Here is a 15706-nt window from a genome sequence, read left to right on the forward strand (position 1 = left end):
CGGTAATGCCAGGTTCATGGCTCGTAATGGTCCAGACCGGTACTCTATGCCGGTATTACCATTCCGCCTTCCTTTTTTCCTTACCTCCATGTTGGTAATGAGGCCCATTGTCTCATTAAGTGTTAAATAGAGCAGCATCATGTGCGTTACTCTTTAACTGGACACCTGGGTAACCTGTGTGCTCCCAAATTGTACTTGTGTAATTTCCTATGATACTAACTAGTAAGCTTTTCATGTCCTCAATTGCTAAGGTAGCCCCTGCTGTATGCTTTTCTATTTCACTAATTCATTTATCAGCACCTCGAGTAAAAGGTGGTAACATCATATGTAGCCTGCAATTCTGTATTAGAGAAATACAGGAAGACAGTGTGCACAGAAGCGAATTGCATGTGGGGACTGTCATAACTTTCTTTGACTTCAGACGTTGGATCTTGGTCAGGAGACCTTTAATCCATCCCTTCAAAAGCTTGATTTCGAGGCAGTGGTATCTATTACGGCTCACAGGAATACAATGCTTCTGGACAGAATCCTGAATGATTCAGTGAAGTTAATATAGAATCCTAATGAATTCAGCAACATCTCTGTTTGCTCCATAGCATGCTGAGCCTGTTCCTTCATGGTTGCCTCGATCAGCCAGTCTAAGTATGGGTAGACATGGGTGCCCTCTCCTTCTAGGATGGCATCCACTGGGGCTAGGTACTTGGTGATGATCCCAGGGGGGCAACTTTAGGCAGAAGGGAAACACCTTCAAATAAAAAGTAGGGTCTGCCTCTATGAAACAAATCAACCGTTGGCGCTTGGGGGGGAATCGGAATGTGGAAGTAGGTGTCTTCCAGACAAGGGAGAAAATTTCTGCCCGGGTGTTGTCGCATACATTTTTGCAAAGTGGCGATCAGGAAAGGCTGGGACTTGAGAAAATTGGGGGCTGGAGACCAATCCTGGATCTAAGATGCCTCAAGTCTTTTTTAAAACCATGAAGTATCACACATACACACTCAGACTGCATCGTTTAACTCCTTTTCCTCATCAGAGAAAAAGTCCTTCTGGCCCTTCAATTTTGGGATGAAAATTGTCCTCCAGGAAGTCCTCAGGTAGGACCTTGTGGTTCTGAGAGGGTGGGGGGAACATATGGGTACAGAGAGAGCATACTCTGTCTTTGTCACTTGGGTACAAAGCACTTCTGTGCACTTAGAATGGGTTTCGCAATTGCCAATTTTCTGACAACTAGGATGATAGAGTGAACCCTTTCAGAGAATGAGTCATTGATGAGTTTAGTGGAGTGGACCACCAATTATCATGTCAATGACAGGGCTTTCCTTGACTAAGTGAGTGGAATCTTTGTTGATACGTTCGTGGGATGAAGACACTGACTGGTGTATGATTGATAGGCCCATTGATGTGATGGCCATTGGCGAAGTTGTTGATGCTCTTGTTGGTTTCTCTTTTGTTGATGATGTATGACTCGGTGACACTGATTTACATGTGGATGAAGCCAGTGCTGTGATATTTTCTAAAGAAGGATGGCTCATCAACAGGGATTTGGATGTTGAGGATCCAGAATATGGTTTGTTTATTCAATTTTTCCATCGATGAGGAGGTAGAGGTATATTTCAAAGCCAGGAAGGGCTTATTTGAACCTTTCTCAGGTGGGTTTGGATCCTCACCCTTCATATTTTCCCTCAACACCTTCTTGTGAATCCTAACATTTGAATGGGGCCACTTTGACAAAGGACTGTCATGTTGAACCAAGGCTGAACTGATTGATGCAGTGTATGTTGTGACAGATATTCGGGCCAAATAAGAAACCAGCCTTTCATGGCTATCTTTCAATGGGCCTCATTACGACCCAGGCGGTAAGTTACCGCCTGGGCCGTGACTTTACCACCATGGCGTAAACTATGTTTATGCCATGGTGGTTGGCGGACTTACCGCCCCATTCCGACCTTGGCGGGGTGGTAAGTCCCCAATCCCCATTTACCCTTCCCCATTCCCATTTTTGCCCCATAGGGCATAATGGGAGTGGGGAAGGCGTTAATTACGCCACCGTAAATTACGGTGGCGTAATTAACTCCATGGTCCCTTAGCGCCATGGATTTTAACACCTGCTAAAAGCAGGTGTTAAGTCCGCCATGGCGCTAAGGGACCTCGTACTCAGGCGGTAAGGGTCGGCGCTGTTTACGCCGCCGTAAAACCCTTACCGCCTGAGTCGTAATGAGGCCCAATATCTGGTTTGAAAAAAAACCTTCAAAGGCTTCTCCACATGCAAGCTTAAGAAAGTCTGTTTGGGGGACAAACATGAAACGTTTGTCGGATCTTGCTGTAATTCAGACCATGGGCTGGATAGAGACCATATAAACACTTTTCACCTTCAGCCATGGTGAGGTGTGGAATTCACACTTCGCAGGGCTCACACCTTCAAGCGGTTAACTTTTCCACTCCAGGACAGTCATGCTGTAGGGGAAAATCTTTCCAAACAACAGATATTATCTTATGTTTCAAGATTTTGAGCAGTACCCTTAGGGCGCACTAAAACAACCTTGACCTCCTGGCAATAGGAACCCAACCTTTGGTATAAGCCTGTACTACACAGGTTGGTAGTGTGGTTGAGCAGCCAGGCTTATCTCAAGAGGGGTCAATTTGAGCAGTAGGGGAGTTACACAGAGATTCAGATTGACAAGTATCCACATGAACACTTGCTCTCAAGGTTTCTTGATTAAGCAAATATTAATTTAACAGTCCGTTTGAATAAGCCTTCTTGAGAAGGGGCAATATATAGTAACACACTTTAAAATACACACTCTGAGTTTCTCTAAATCAGTAAACACCACATTTGGGATGGCACACAGACACTTCCTACACCATCAGGTGACTTCAATAGTTAGGACACTGTGGACATTAATGTATTACCCGTACAATTAGAGCATTACTTAACTGAGTGTCAAAGAAAATAAGTTTCAGAATAAAACAAGAGATCACACAACTCAATGCAAAGTCAGTTACCCTTTCCTGGAAGAAAAGAAAAACACATAAGCAGAGGAGAGAAGGGTCATTCAGGGAGCCAGGCCAGCCAAAGTCAATTGGGCAAAAGTCTAGGTGAGCTGAAGCACTTCTTGCAGGTAAGTAAAATCTTGCACAATGTTTTAGAAGTCTTTGTAGGAAAAGTAGAAGCAATGTAGGGCCACAAGCTGTTAGGCTTGTGAGTAGTGGACGCTGCAAGCAACTCTATAGAAGCAACCAAGACAAGTCTCAGCTGAGATCAATTAAGGCTACACAACAAGAGGTAAGTTATCTTAGACTGTACAGTACATTTGGTTAGAAGAAATGGTTCCAGCTGGCCTCTGTTCCTGTGCAGCTCTGCAGGTCCTGTTGTTCCTGGGCCTCAGTTGGGGGGACAACAGGGAGGACTTCTGGGGTCTCCTGCTCTGCAATGGGATGGTCAGTGGCAGAAACGGACCAACTTCTATTCAGCTGCAGAAAAGGACCAACTTCTATTCAGTGGCACTTTGTGGTTGCAGCTCATCACGTCTCAACAAATAGCACCACCGTGGACTCTCGGATACCACTCTGGACATTCCGCGCATCTGGGGTCCAGCACTCTGTTGAGGTGGCTCAGGCTTGGCCAGTCCTGCTTACTGGGAGTCCGGAGGATTTTCCACAAGCTTGGGTCTGACTTAAAAGCAACGCACACAATCTGGTGTTCCTCTCTCTGCCACTTCAGTTCCAGCAGCAGTGGAAGTACATCCAGCTCCAAGAGGATGTCCACACGGGCTTACTTTGGAGTTGATTGGTCGCACCAATTCAAGGGGAGAGGTTGTCCTTGCCGGGCTTCTCTAGTCGAGGCAAATTCGGAGCTTCAGCATAGCAGCAGGGCAAACCAATGGTATAGGAGTTAAAGCAGGCGCTTCTTCCAAGTTCTTCTTCAGATTCCTTCGTCCAGTGGTCGATTCTGTCTTCCAAGCCAAAAAGCCTCACCTTTTATACAGGTTTCTTACATTCATTCCAGGCTAGCTGTCAATCACACAGCAGGGTGGCTGTCCTTACTGGATAGCCAGCCAGCCAATCTCCTTGGGGTGCATTCCTGTTACCAAGGGGATTAAGCACAGGGAGTTTTGGGTACCTCCCTACCCCTGCCAGACATACTGGAGCCAGAAGCGGGCTTCACTCGTGAATCCCGACAAAGACAAAACAAACAAAGGGACCAAACCTGGTTTGGCACACAGAGTAAATCTGAAGATAGACTGTTCCAACAAGAAATGGCAAAAAAAGACCAGGCCATTTTAACAAAAATGGCACACTTGAGTGCTGTACTGCAGCTGCAAACGCAGCCCGAGGTAAAAACAAACAGCGGTAGTTAAAAGTAAACCACTGCCACCAGCCATTCATTGCGGAAAGGGGAACATAAAAATGATACATGCAAAACTAGACAAATGGGATACTAAGTAACCCATCCAGCACCCTATTGTAAGATAGTATGTGCTGGGTCTAGAAAGTTACAAATGTAAGTAAAGTCAATTTCACTTCACTGCTCTTGGAAACGGTAGTTATCCAAGAGAAAGGTATTTAAACCTTTGGGAAAACTGAAAGACTTCCATGTGCCACTGCACTGAAGGTGCTGGGTGCCACAATGAGTTTGTCCAACTCCGCAAACCAAAAGAAACAGATTTGAAATCAGGAAAAAAAACAAGAGAGTGGGAAAAATGTCTCACACCAGGTTAAAAAAAATAAAATGTCCTAGAGTCCAGCAAAAGTGCTCGGGGTCTCTAAGGTAGAGAGGATTTAGCACATTTCTGAGAATTCTCCTGAACAGTTTCATAAAGAGATGGTATTTGAATCTCTAAGTGGTATAACAAGGTCGCTCTATGGTCTCACCAACTCGTCACTTGTGCTATGAGAAATAGTGATGGAAAAGTAGATATGTTTCAAGTGTTATATTTGTACCTATCCCATATAGTGTCAGGATGTTGTTCAAAGGAAGCATGGATGATAATTATGTCCACATGTAAAGTGCTGGATAATGTTCCCAAAGTGTCAGTCTCTAATGTGAGGATAGGATCTAATAATTTAACACTCAAAAGAAGCAGAATCCCTCCTCCCGCCAAATGGTGCTCACAAAGTCTGACACTAAAACCTCACAGTCCAACACAACAGAATCCCCACAGTTCCAGAAAGAATCTTCTAAAAGTATCTTGCAAAAACTCATTCAAGGAGGCTGTCTCCTTTCATTCTGTTTTACCCATAAAGTGGGAGGCACACTCCTCTGGCACTCTCCTTGTCCCACTGGCCTTCTTCTGTCCCGCTCCCATGGCTCTCATGCAGGCTGGTCCTCCATTGTTTTTTCCAGACCTTTGCATCTTCCCAGTTGTTCCTGCACAGGTTTTCTTGTAGCTATAACATGCTGGCTGTAGTGTTTTATTTTTGGAGAGACATGTCCCTACTCTCCTTCCTGTGTCCTGTCTGTAACATGTTTTGCAAACACCTGTGTTGAGCTATTACACATGTCTCTATGTAATCAATTTAGTATTGTGTTAAACACTGTTGAAACATGTGAGCTGAAAAATCAACAGAAACTGGCGGAGTACTGTGCAAAGGAATTTAGTGGAGCTTTTCAATAGCAATGCATGTTTGCAAGGATAAGCAACCGTGTGCCTGCAGAAAACATCCGCTAATCTGTACTATCCGCATTTGAAATTTTGCTGTTCAAAGCGCAGTGTTACCAGAATGAAAAAAAAAAATAGGCTCTGGTTTCCACATGTGAGACACAAGGTATTTCTCATGGCATTTGATTGTATTCATTATTACATGGCAAATGCATTTGTCAATGTGCTCCTTACCACAAAACGGGTCATATTCCTAGAAATACTGTTGAGTTTACAAAGCAAATAATTGTATTTGAATGAACTGCATACAGTGGATTCAGATTGTATTTGATGTAAAATCATTGTGGTTTTACTCTGAAGAATTTGTGCTTTAACAGTGAACATTTTCTAGTTTAAAATTAGCTGGAAATCCCTGTCAAATCACTATATGTTAATCTGATTTTTTAATTGCGACACGGAAACTGTGGGGGAAATGTCTTGGGATCCCTAGGTGACAACTAGAACTAATATCTCTTATCAAAAGTGTAAGATATGCACTTCACAAGGTATTACGAGTTAGTTTTGGACTTTATGTTGGTCATCCTTGTTGGAATTTTTAGTTGTGGAGAAGGATTTCTCAGGGAGATGAGGACGTTTGAAGATAGTCAACTTCCAAAAGGGGTTCTTATCCCACCTTTTTGGTGAACGCTTCCCTAAGTTCTCAGCCTTGCGGTTTCCCTACCGTACAACACAAGGGCAAGGGTTCAATGTTGCCTGTAATCAATAGTTCAGAAATTCCCTAATCTTCATAAATCCATCCCTAAGTTAAGTTGCAACATATTTTTGTGTAGTTTACTCACAATCTGGGTTCCTAAACTCTCTCTCTGCTGTCACCTGGTGTCCCCTCCTGTGGACACTTTCCTGGCACTCTGTCACAAGGAAGGAAAAGACAAGAGCATTAAACCAAACTCCTTGTGTTGGTTTCTGTAAGGAAGGCATGCTATCAAACAGTGAAAACAGAAACAGGTGATCACAGTTCAAGGGTGTTTATTGAACTTCAATGAGTTGGTTGAATGCCTATCTAACCTAATTCTAAGGATGGGTACAAGCTACGACCATCAAATTATAATAACTCAGTCCCAGTTGAGTCTCTTTCAAATAGAAAAGCCCATACTAATAAACCTATGGCCAATCCTTACTTCTAAATGCAAAAGGGTGTGGGACAATTGTGTATGCACATAGAAAAGTGTTCAAGAAATAATATGTCAGGACGGTTGTGCAGTTGGCTTCCCATCCCCAACTTTTCAGCACGGGTCAAGGCGGCACGTTCGAGCTTCGCACACACTCTGGCTTCTCTGCAACGAGGATGCAGTTCAAAGCATTGGTGTCAGGGCATTCTGCCAAAGCCTCTTTTCTAAAATACAGTTGCTTACTGCAGAGGGCCTATCGTAACAAACCTATATCTAAGTTCCATTTTTATCAGGATCTTCACATGCACAAGTTCTCGTTTCCAGTGTTCATCATTGGTCTCTCTCCTTCCAGATTGGACCCCCCTTTTACCACAATGTTTACACTTAGTCTCCCTCGTTCTGGCTCAGATCAGGGATCTCCCTCATTCGGGTTTGGATCCCTTTAGCACAATTTTCATATTTGGTATCCCTCGTTTGGGCTCGGACCATGTAATCACACTTTCTACGGTTTCCTCTTGATATAAAAATCAAAGACATTCGAATGTGCGATGGGTTTTGCTTAAACCATTACAAACCACTTCGATTCACTTCACACAATGTTTTGATCAATCTTCTACTTTCGTTTCTGCCACTTCTTGGCGGTAGACCTTCGATTGAGCACATTCATGGTGCCGGACCACCTGGTCAACGGTATTGTATCTTTCCTTCTCAAGTTCAAACATTCATTAGCAGTATAGCTATAGTCTTTCATCACATGTGCTTAAACAATGTTCTTTCCAGCACTCATTATACAATGTTTCCCCTTGCAACCTTGACTTCAACACAGACTTGTCTTGCATCAGTCTCCCCAATTCACCGGCTGTGTTGATCTCTCTGGTGCTTCATTGTTCTGGGAGCCAAGGATGATATCACGGCAGCTGCTGCTCCTCCCCACCTTGGCTGGTTACGTGAGAGGTTTTCCGATATCTCCGACACACAATGCAGGATTCTTCAGTCTGGTTTCTAGGCCTTACGCTTCCTGACTCAAAGGTTTCTTGAAAGTAACTGTTTCTTGCTGAAAAAGTCAAGTGTATTTCCCTCCTTGCAAACCCTTCTTGGTTTGCTGTCTTTCTCCACCCGTTCATCTGCCAACTCAAAACTGCTGTTCCTTTGTGTGCTTTGCCTCGGTCATAATGTGCACTCGTGCTCTGCCTTTTAGCTGTATGGGGAAGCTTAATTGAAGTCAGGTGTGAGTGTCAGTAATTGCCTGACTTCGTCTGACCATAGTAGCGGGACATGTCAGGAACACTGCTCGGGTGTGAGTCTGTCTTCCCCCAGGGCGGGCTGTCCATGTGGGTGTGTTTGTGAAGGGAAAGGGAGGGGGTAAAGTTCCCATGTATCCTACCTGGTAGGATGGGGTATAGGTTTTTTAGGGGGAGTGATCCTGCATCTCGCCATACAGCGTCCCACTCCCTCCCCCCTCTCCTGAAGACTCCTTACCGAGGTGATCCTCCCGCACTGGTCCACCCCCAGAGTCAGTTTTCATATGCGATGGCTGTGCCCTGGCCACCTGAGAGAGAGAGATCCAGGTGGACTAGCAGGTGAGACAACTTCTGGTTTCTCACACTTCTCATCTCTAAATTCCACCCCCGATTAGCAGGAGATTTTTGAGTCCTCCACTTGTCCTTGCTATGAGGCAAAACTGGACTGCGTGTAGATCTCAGGTGATGTTTCCAGTTAGTGGGCTCTTCATTTCAGGGTGGGAGGCCCCTCTTGACCTCTTAAATCACACCTGCCACAGGCATGCCCTGAACCTTTCAGATTGTATGTGGTAGTCTGGGATTGTGGTACCCTCAAATGCCAGAAGGTGATCTGCGAGTTTTTGTCCTTCGTGAGGTGTATTTTAAAGTTGTACACTCTTCCACTACTGTGTTTTCTCCTGGCACCTAACCGTTTCTCCCGCAGCCTAGCAGGGTTCCACAAGGCAGCAGCCTTCAGTTGTTCTTTCTTTTAGCTCTCTCCTAGTAACAAGGTAACAGGGCAGGCTACATCTGTATTACTATGGATCTGCCACTCGACTGGGTTTTCCCGGGCCCTTTTATCATCTTCCCCTGTCGCTGGGTCTAGTGCTTTACTCTACATTGGTAGTTTCTGTTAGAATTTTGAATCTGGGACGCATATTTCTTACTTGTTTAATAGCCCTTGGTTTCTCTACTGTGGGTCTGTGAAGGTTTAAAGGGTGATGCAGCAATCGCAACCCACTTGGCTCTTATCAGATTGCTGAATGTGCCCTGTGGTTGTGTGTCTCTCATCTCTCACTCATCATGGCAGTCCTCCCGAGCCACTTACCCACAATGTGGGTATTTGTAAGACTCAGCACCAAAGAATATCAAAAACACACTAACCTGCTTATGGCATCTGGATCAGATTGTTGATAATAAAGATCTCCCTGTAACCATATACTCTCTGGAAGATTGTAGTCACAGAGAGTCTGTAGTCACAGAGAGAATTGGTCACAGGCAAACCGTCTGGGGAAGAAAACAGAGTTCAGGATTGAAGAGTCAAAGGTTGATTACAGGCATGTATCACTGCAGAGATCAAAGCTGCTCGGAGGTGAAGCACAGGGTTTCAATGATGTTGGTTCACTCAAGGACTGCAGAGGAAGGATCGGGAAACAGGCAGAGGGCTGGGAGCACTGATGGTGGTATAAAGACAGAGAAGAGATAGCTTGAAATCCAGGCATTCGTATCACAATCACACTACATATGAGATAAGGGTCATGGGTACTCAGGAAGCACCAACCTATGAAAGTAGTGTCAAGCTGAGCACCAGAGCCGAAAGCCTTTTATTTAAATGCATCTCTTCCTGGACAGTGCATCCGACGTGTCGTGCATATGTGAAACTACTATTGCGCTGCTGCCCGGTCTGGGCACCATGTTCGATATCTTCTGACCCATCCACACAGATACACGGTGCAGAAGCCACCAGCGTTGCCGCAGCAACCACTGTGAGCGCTATACCGTGGCAGTATGCTTCTGAGTCTTGTTTTTTGTATGGCTAACAAATTCTCACATTCAGATTAATGGTTGTGGATTTGCGCTGCCCCTTGGCACTTTATGATCCTCTTGGTTTCCTTTGGCCAATGCATGTTTTCTCCCTGTATCTGTGTCAGTAATTCACATTTGATGTAATTTTCTCCTTGGCCAACGTTTGGCTTGTCCACAACTTGTATTCAATACATTATGTGGTGTTCATTCTTTTCCACCACCAAATTGTCCATTAAAGTTCACCTGCTTGTCTTTCACACTTGCTTTTCACTTAATTCACAAATACTCTTTACAGGCTTTCACTTTGTTCATAAATGCTTTTTAACAGTTGTCACAGCGTTCATGACGGCACATCATTCACTTTCCATTTGTGCTGTATTTTCACATAATTTCCATATCTTCTCTTTAGTTTGCTATTCAATAAACGTTGTTGCATTTCATAAAATACTTGGAAGTTTTTTTGTTATTCAATATTCTTCCGTTAGGTCTCCAAACCCTATTCTTAGAAGTTTCAGTTCGATCGGTAATAGCAAATGTCCAATTCCCGCCCCTGGAGTGATCTGGCATGAGTGTTCCCTTTTCCAAACTAACCGGTGCTTGGCTGTGCCTCTGGGCTTCTTCTGTCTTTCATACTGCTTCCACTTGATTCCGGGGTATGCGTTGGGAATTCCAGTGAGCAGCACTCTACACCTGTGAACTACGTGGCAGCAGCCAACGGCAATTCGCATTCTAGTGTGTTCTCCAGTTCCAGCTGGGAACACGCAGCATAGGGAACTGCATGGGCTATGGCCTTCTCACAGCCCGTTCAGGTAATTACACCTCTGACCCCTCTGTAATACACAGCGTCCTCTCCGCATGCCCCTATTTGCCATGCACCTCACCTCGCAGCTGCTTCCTTCTCACCGGCAGGTTCTTCCTTCCTCTCTGCCGGTTTCTCATTTTATTCACCTGTGGCCGCTTAATTGGTTTCAGGTGCAAGTTCTTTGCCTGACCACACCTGCACTTATTATTGGGACATGCCTGAACCTTAAGTTGTTTTCCTCCATGGTCCTCTTCCTCATCTCAGTACCAAAGTGGTGAAATTGACTAGAAGTGTGCATTACTCCTAGTTGTCTCGTCCTTGTCCCAACCATAAAGACATATGATTGTGGGACAGTTGATGCGCAGAGAAGGGATAAAGACTGACAATACCCTACCAAGGCATGGGGAGGGTAAGACTATTCGAATTCAGGGAAAGAGAGGATACCATGTCTCACCTGAATACATCCTCTTCCCAATCCCCAAGGTCCTTCCACCCAGCTGATCCTCTCTCGCATATCCACCCCCAGGTTCGGGATCCAAAAGTGATGACATTTCCCTGACCACCTGAGAGTAAGATCCAATGTGAGTAGACAGGAGGACACCCTCAGGTTCCTCACACTACATTGTTCCATACTTCTTCCAATATGCCTCTTAGCATGGCATTCTTCCTCCAGTTCTCCCAGGGTCTGGTGCTCTCCACTGGCCAGCACGCTGCAGGGTTGACTTCCTCTGGCTAAGTCTCAATACTACTTTGGGCCTCCCAGCATCTGCCTTCCACCTCAAAGCTCCTACCAGGACTGACTGACTGATAGTTGCCAGGTTCCATGTCTTGGTGTCTCCCAGGATCTGCCTTCTTTCGAGCTCTTCCATTCTCTGCGTTTCGCTTCCAAACTAGGCTCTTGAATTGGCGTGTGTCAGGCATTCCAACCTTCCTGTTGCTAGTTCTACCCAGGGCTGATGGCAGCAGCCATTTTGGATTCTAAATCTGCCTGTACAATGAATGCACGCTCATCCCCCTCCCCTGTGATCTCTCCTGAGGCTGCCTGTGCCTCTCTTTGCTCCTTTGTGTGTTTAGAATGTGTTTTTCTTAGAGAAATCCTCTGGTTGATAAGTTTGGAGGACTGTATGTGTTTGAGCTGGGAAACAATGGAAGATTCATTTTAATTTTGCATATAAAACGTGCGTTTTTCCCGTTCTATTTCTCCCAGCAAAGAAAGAAACTGACATATTATATTCCCATGGGTTGCACAGGCTTTCATATTATATTTCCTTGGAGGCAATGCTGGAGAGAACAAAGTAACAAATCCCTTGTCTGGGTTGATGCAATGTTTTCCCTTTGATTGCTTAACGTGAGCAAGTTCTTTCTAATCTTGAAAGACATGGGGCCTCATTACGAGCGCCTAATTTCCCAGTGCCAATGGCTGATTATGAGTCTGGTGGCTTGGGAAGTCAGGCGCCAGTAAATTGTAAATCCCTATTCCCATAGAATCCAATAGGACTCTATGGGAGCGGGGACAATGAAGCACTGGCACCGTTGCTAATGGTGCCGGTGCTTCCGTGATAGCTCTGCCTACCGTGGCTGCTGCACCTGGCAGGGTCAGACCTGTCAGGGACAGCGGCCTCGGCTGGCAGATTCAGAGTTTGCCGATCCGGAAACAAGGGTGCCGGTGAGCTTACTGGCACCCTTGTTTCTGAACCAGCAAACTACCAATGAGGCCCATGGTCTGGGCAGAGGGAGCTTTCATCTCTCGTGAGCCTACAGGCTACAATTTAAAAGGGGATTTCTGGGCCATGGAACTTCGTAGTGGGGACTCCTAGTGGGCCACTTCAACAGTCAGCCACCCTCTGAAGGGCTGCAACAGTCGGCCACCCTCTGAAGTGCTGCCACAGCCGTCACAGTGGTGAAATGACTCTCAAAGATTTAATTGAAGTGTGAACTTTAAAGAGGACTATTAAATCAGGCACCCATCACTTGCCCCGGAAGCCATCATGAAACAGCCGAAAGAAAGCTGATAGAGCACAGCTGAGAATTTCCAGCCTGACAACCGAGAATATTCAGCAGCATTTGAATCTATGAACGATCCACTTCTGGAGAAATAATATTACATATTATATATTTTTTATATTGCATTCGTTATGATTACAGCTAGTGTTATAAACCATTGAATGGTCAGGTTTAATAGAATGGTGTTTATTTGCTCCAATTGACTAACAGCAGATATGGTGGCAATCAACAATATTTAAGAGCGCTTGAGAGGTGAGTCAAAACCACACACCTGATCCTTTTCTGGAGCGGTAGGGTGAACAAAACCAAACCAACCTGGGGACTCTGACTAGGTAGATGGAGATAGGCCCCTAAAATCAGGAATGGCTGTTGCAATAACTGTAGCTTCCTTCGTTCTACAAAAGTACACCAACATTTCAAACCTGTTTTTTCTTTGTAACACAGACTCCCCCATTGGGAGGTAAGATAGCACCTCTCTGTGAACAGGAGTGGTTTTCATTTGGACATTTATTGTGCTCCTAAACACCCAAAGTCTAGCCACTTTTGGCATGTGGTCAGAAGAGTACATTTCACAATATTACTCCTTTCTTTCTAGCAGAAAAATCTTTTTAGGTGACTTTTACAACATAGGTGCATGACTGGAAAATGCTCTTGTTTGCATCATCCTCGAAAATACATGTGTGTTTCTCTAGCTTTGTTAAAACCTGAGTTTTGCAGAGTAATGGCTCTGCAACTGTGACCCAGCCACTGACTGACATGTGCAAGTCAATGTAAGCCCAGTGCCCCGATGATATAAAAATAAATATATTTTGTGGGTGAAGTAGCAGTTGAGAGGGGCCTTCCTACTGACCATCAGGGAGAGAAAGCATGCACTCCAAGCCTTATTGGTAGGTGCCAGTTATCGTAGTCCCCTGTGAGAACAAAAGCCCGTTGGAGATAAAAAGGCTGCTTGCTGTCATACTGGATCGGATGAGAAATGTGGCAAAGCATTTTCTCTCCCTCAGATATCACAACGCTATATGTAGAGTTTCCTTTCTTAGAGGTTTGTTGTGGGGGTGTTATTCCAGTGTTTTAAAAAAAATGTCAATCTGTGTGTGTCAGTGTTTTACCGTTTGCCCCTTTAAAAAAATTGTGGATAACTGTTTTTTTTACAGTGTAAACACGCAGGGTCGGATTGGCCCCTCTGCCTTTCGGCCAGTGGCCGGGCCGAAATCCTCCCTGGGAAGTGGGGGCTGGTTTCTGGCCATGCAAGGGCCGGTTTGGAAGAAAAATAATTTGAGAAAAAAAAACATTTTTTTTTCAATGTTTTCTTTTTTCCTTTCAAAAAGCCTTTCATCCTTCTTAGGTCGATAAATGAGTACCAACACAGGTTGGGTGACATTGTATGCATATTTATTATATAAAAAAGCGCTTAAGCGCAAGTGCTATCCAATAACATATTATCATTTGGCCTTGGACATCTGCTTGGATTCACAGGAATTTAGTGTACTTGGGTACAATGCGATTTGATTGCAGTTCCTGTTTTGTCTAGGGGTGAAAGATCGTGTTTCATCGCTTCCCAGGATGTCACTTTGGGGTGGGGTCAAATGACATCACTGTCGGTGATGTCATCAGAGGTCAAGGGTCGTGAGGCGAGGGGTGGAACACTTTTTTTGAGTGACCGGGCGAGCGTGCGGGTGTTGTGTGTTGTGTGTGCGTGTGCGACGTTAATAGGTACAGCTCCCTTGCACCACTCAGTGTGGTAATTTCTGCCACCGATTAATATATGCACAGTAAGTGAACTTGTCTTAAAGTCATTTATACACTTTTAGTTCAATTGACCTTTCCCTTTAGATCAGAGGTCTGCAACCTGCAGCTCCCTAGATGCTTTGGGCTACGACGCGAGACTGGGGCACATACCCCTTGCGCCTTCAAGGAGGGAGAGGGGAGTGGGCACGGGGCGATGTGGGCTTTCTTTGAAGGGAGTACTGTCACGGATAAGCCTGGTTGTGGTGATCGGCCGCTACAGCTTGTCTGTCACCCACCTTATATATGGACGGCAGAGGCAGGCCACACGTGCAATAGATGGTGTATTTGGAGCTATACCAAAAAATGTTCGCAGGTTTACGTCGCTTTCGCGTGCCTTCATAGCCAGGGCTAAGGCGAGAATCGTCCCTGTCACCCACATGCTGGTCGTTTTGTGCATGCTTTAGACTCTCTCTCTCTCTCTCTCTCTCTCTCTCTTTGGTTGTAGTCCATGAGTTTTTATCCAGGGCTACAACCAAAAGACCCCTCAGCCACCCGCTAGCAACGCCCATGCATACAATACGCATGTTTATGGGACTGAAGCAGCGGCACAGTTTGGGAAGTGCCGGATTCAACCATGTGGAGGCCCCTAGGCAGTCGAAATCTCGGGGCGGCCCCTTGCAAATGGTCTGCCAATACCTTTTGAATTTTCTGCACTGCTTTATTTGTATCCGTTGTCGTGGGGCCCCTCAAAGAAGTGGGGCCCACAGGCCGGTGCCTATTTGGCCAAATGGGAAATCCGGTACTGAGTTTAGGCGTCAGTAGCAATGTTCCGAGTCTTACACTCCCTCCGCCACCCACTGCTCCCCACAAGAATGAGTGCCTCCTTACACCATGGCCAGCTCACCTGTCTTATTAGACATGACAACAGATAGCCACCTACCACCCCAAAAAAGTGTGATCAGGGGGCGATCTAGCATGGCAGGAACGAGGGGTCAAACTAGGGGGAAACGCATGTTTTTCACTTTGAGAATCTGCGTCCCTCAAATTGTGCTCAAAGAAGGGAAGGACACCTAACCAGCGATCTCTTCCGCCTTCCATGTCAGTGTCCCAACAAAACCTACATTTTGGGGTGGGAGGGCTAACTGGTGATGGGAGGGGCCACCTCAGAACCTGGACAGGGCAAGCTCTTATCCAAATTGGATTAATGTAATACCCTATTCCTTGGCTCTTTTGAGCATAACCTGAATAGATTACAAGTTCTCCAGAATAAGGCCCTTCGCTGTGCCTTGAACATACCACACTCCTACGCTATTTACTTTGAAGAGATATTGATGTAAGACATTATTGGGAGTATGTATTCCATGCCTATGGTTTAGTGAC

General features: G+C 45.3%; 1 protein-coding gene across 4 annotated transcripts in view; it reads left to right on the forward strand.

The window, feature by feature from the left end:
* The window catches only part of LOC138526227 (T-cell-interacting, activating receptor on myeloid cells protein 1-like), a 733986-nt gene that overhangs the window by 246417 nt on the left and 471863 nt on the right, over positions 1-15706 (forward strand). The window lies entirely within an intron of this gene.

The sequence above is a fragment of the Ambystoma mexicanum genome, chromosome 1q (genome assembly GCF_040938575.1).
Source record: "Ambystoma mexicanum isolate Mex_15411 chromosome 1q, UKY_AmexF1_1, whole genome shotgun sequence".
Classification (NCBI taxonomy): domain Eukaryota; kingdom Metazoa; phylum Chordata; class Amphibia; order Caudata; family Ambystomatidae; genus Ambystoma; species Ambystoma mexicanum.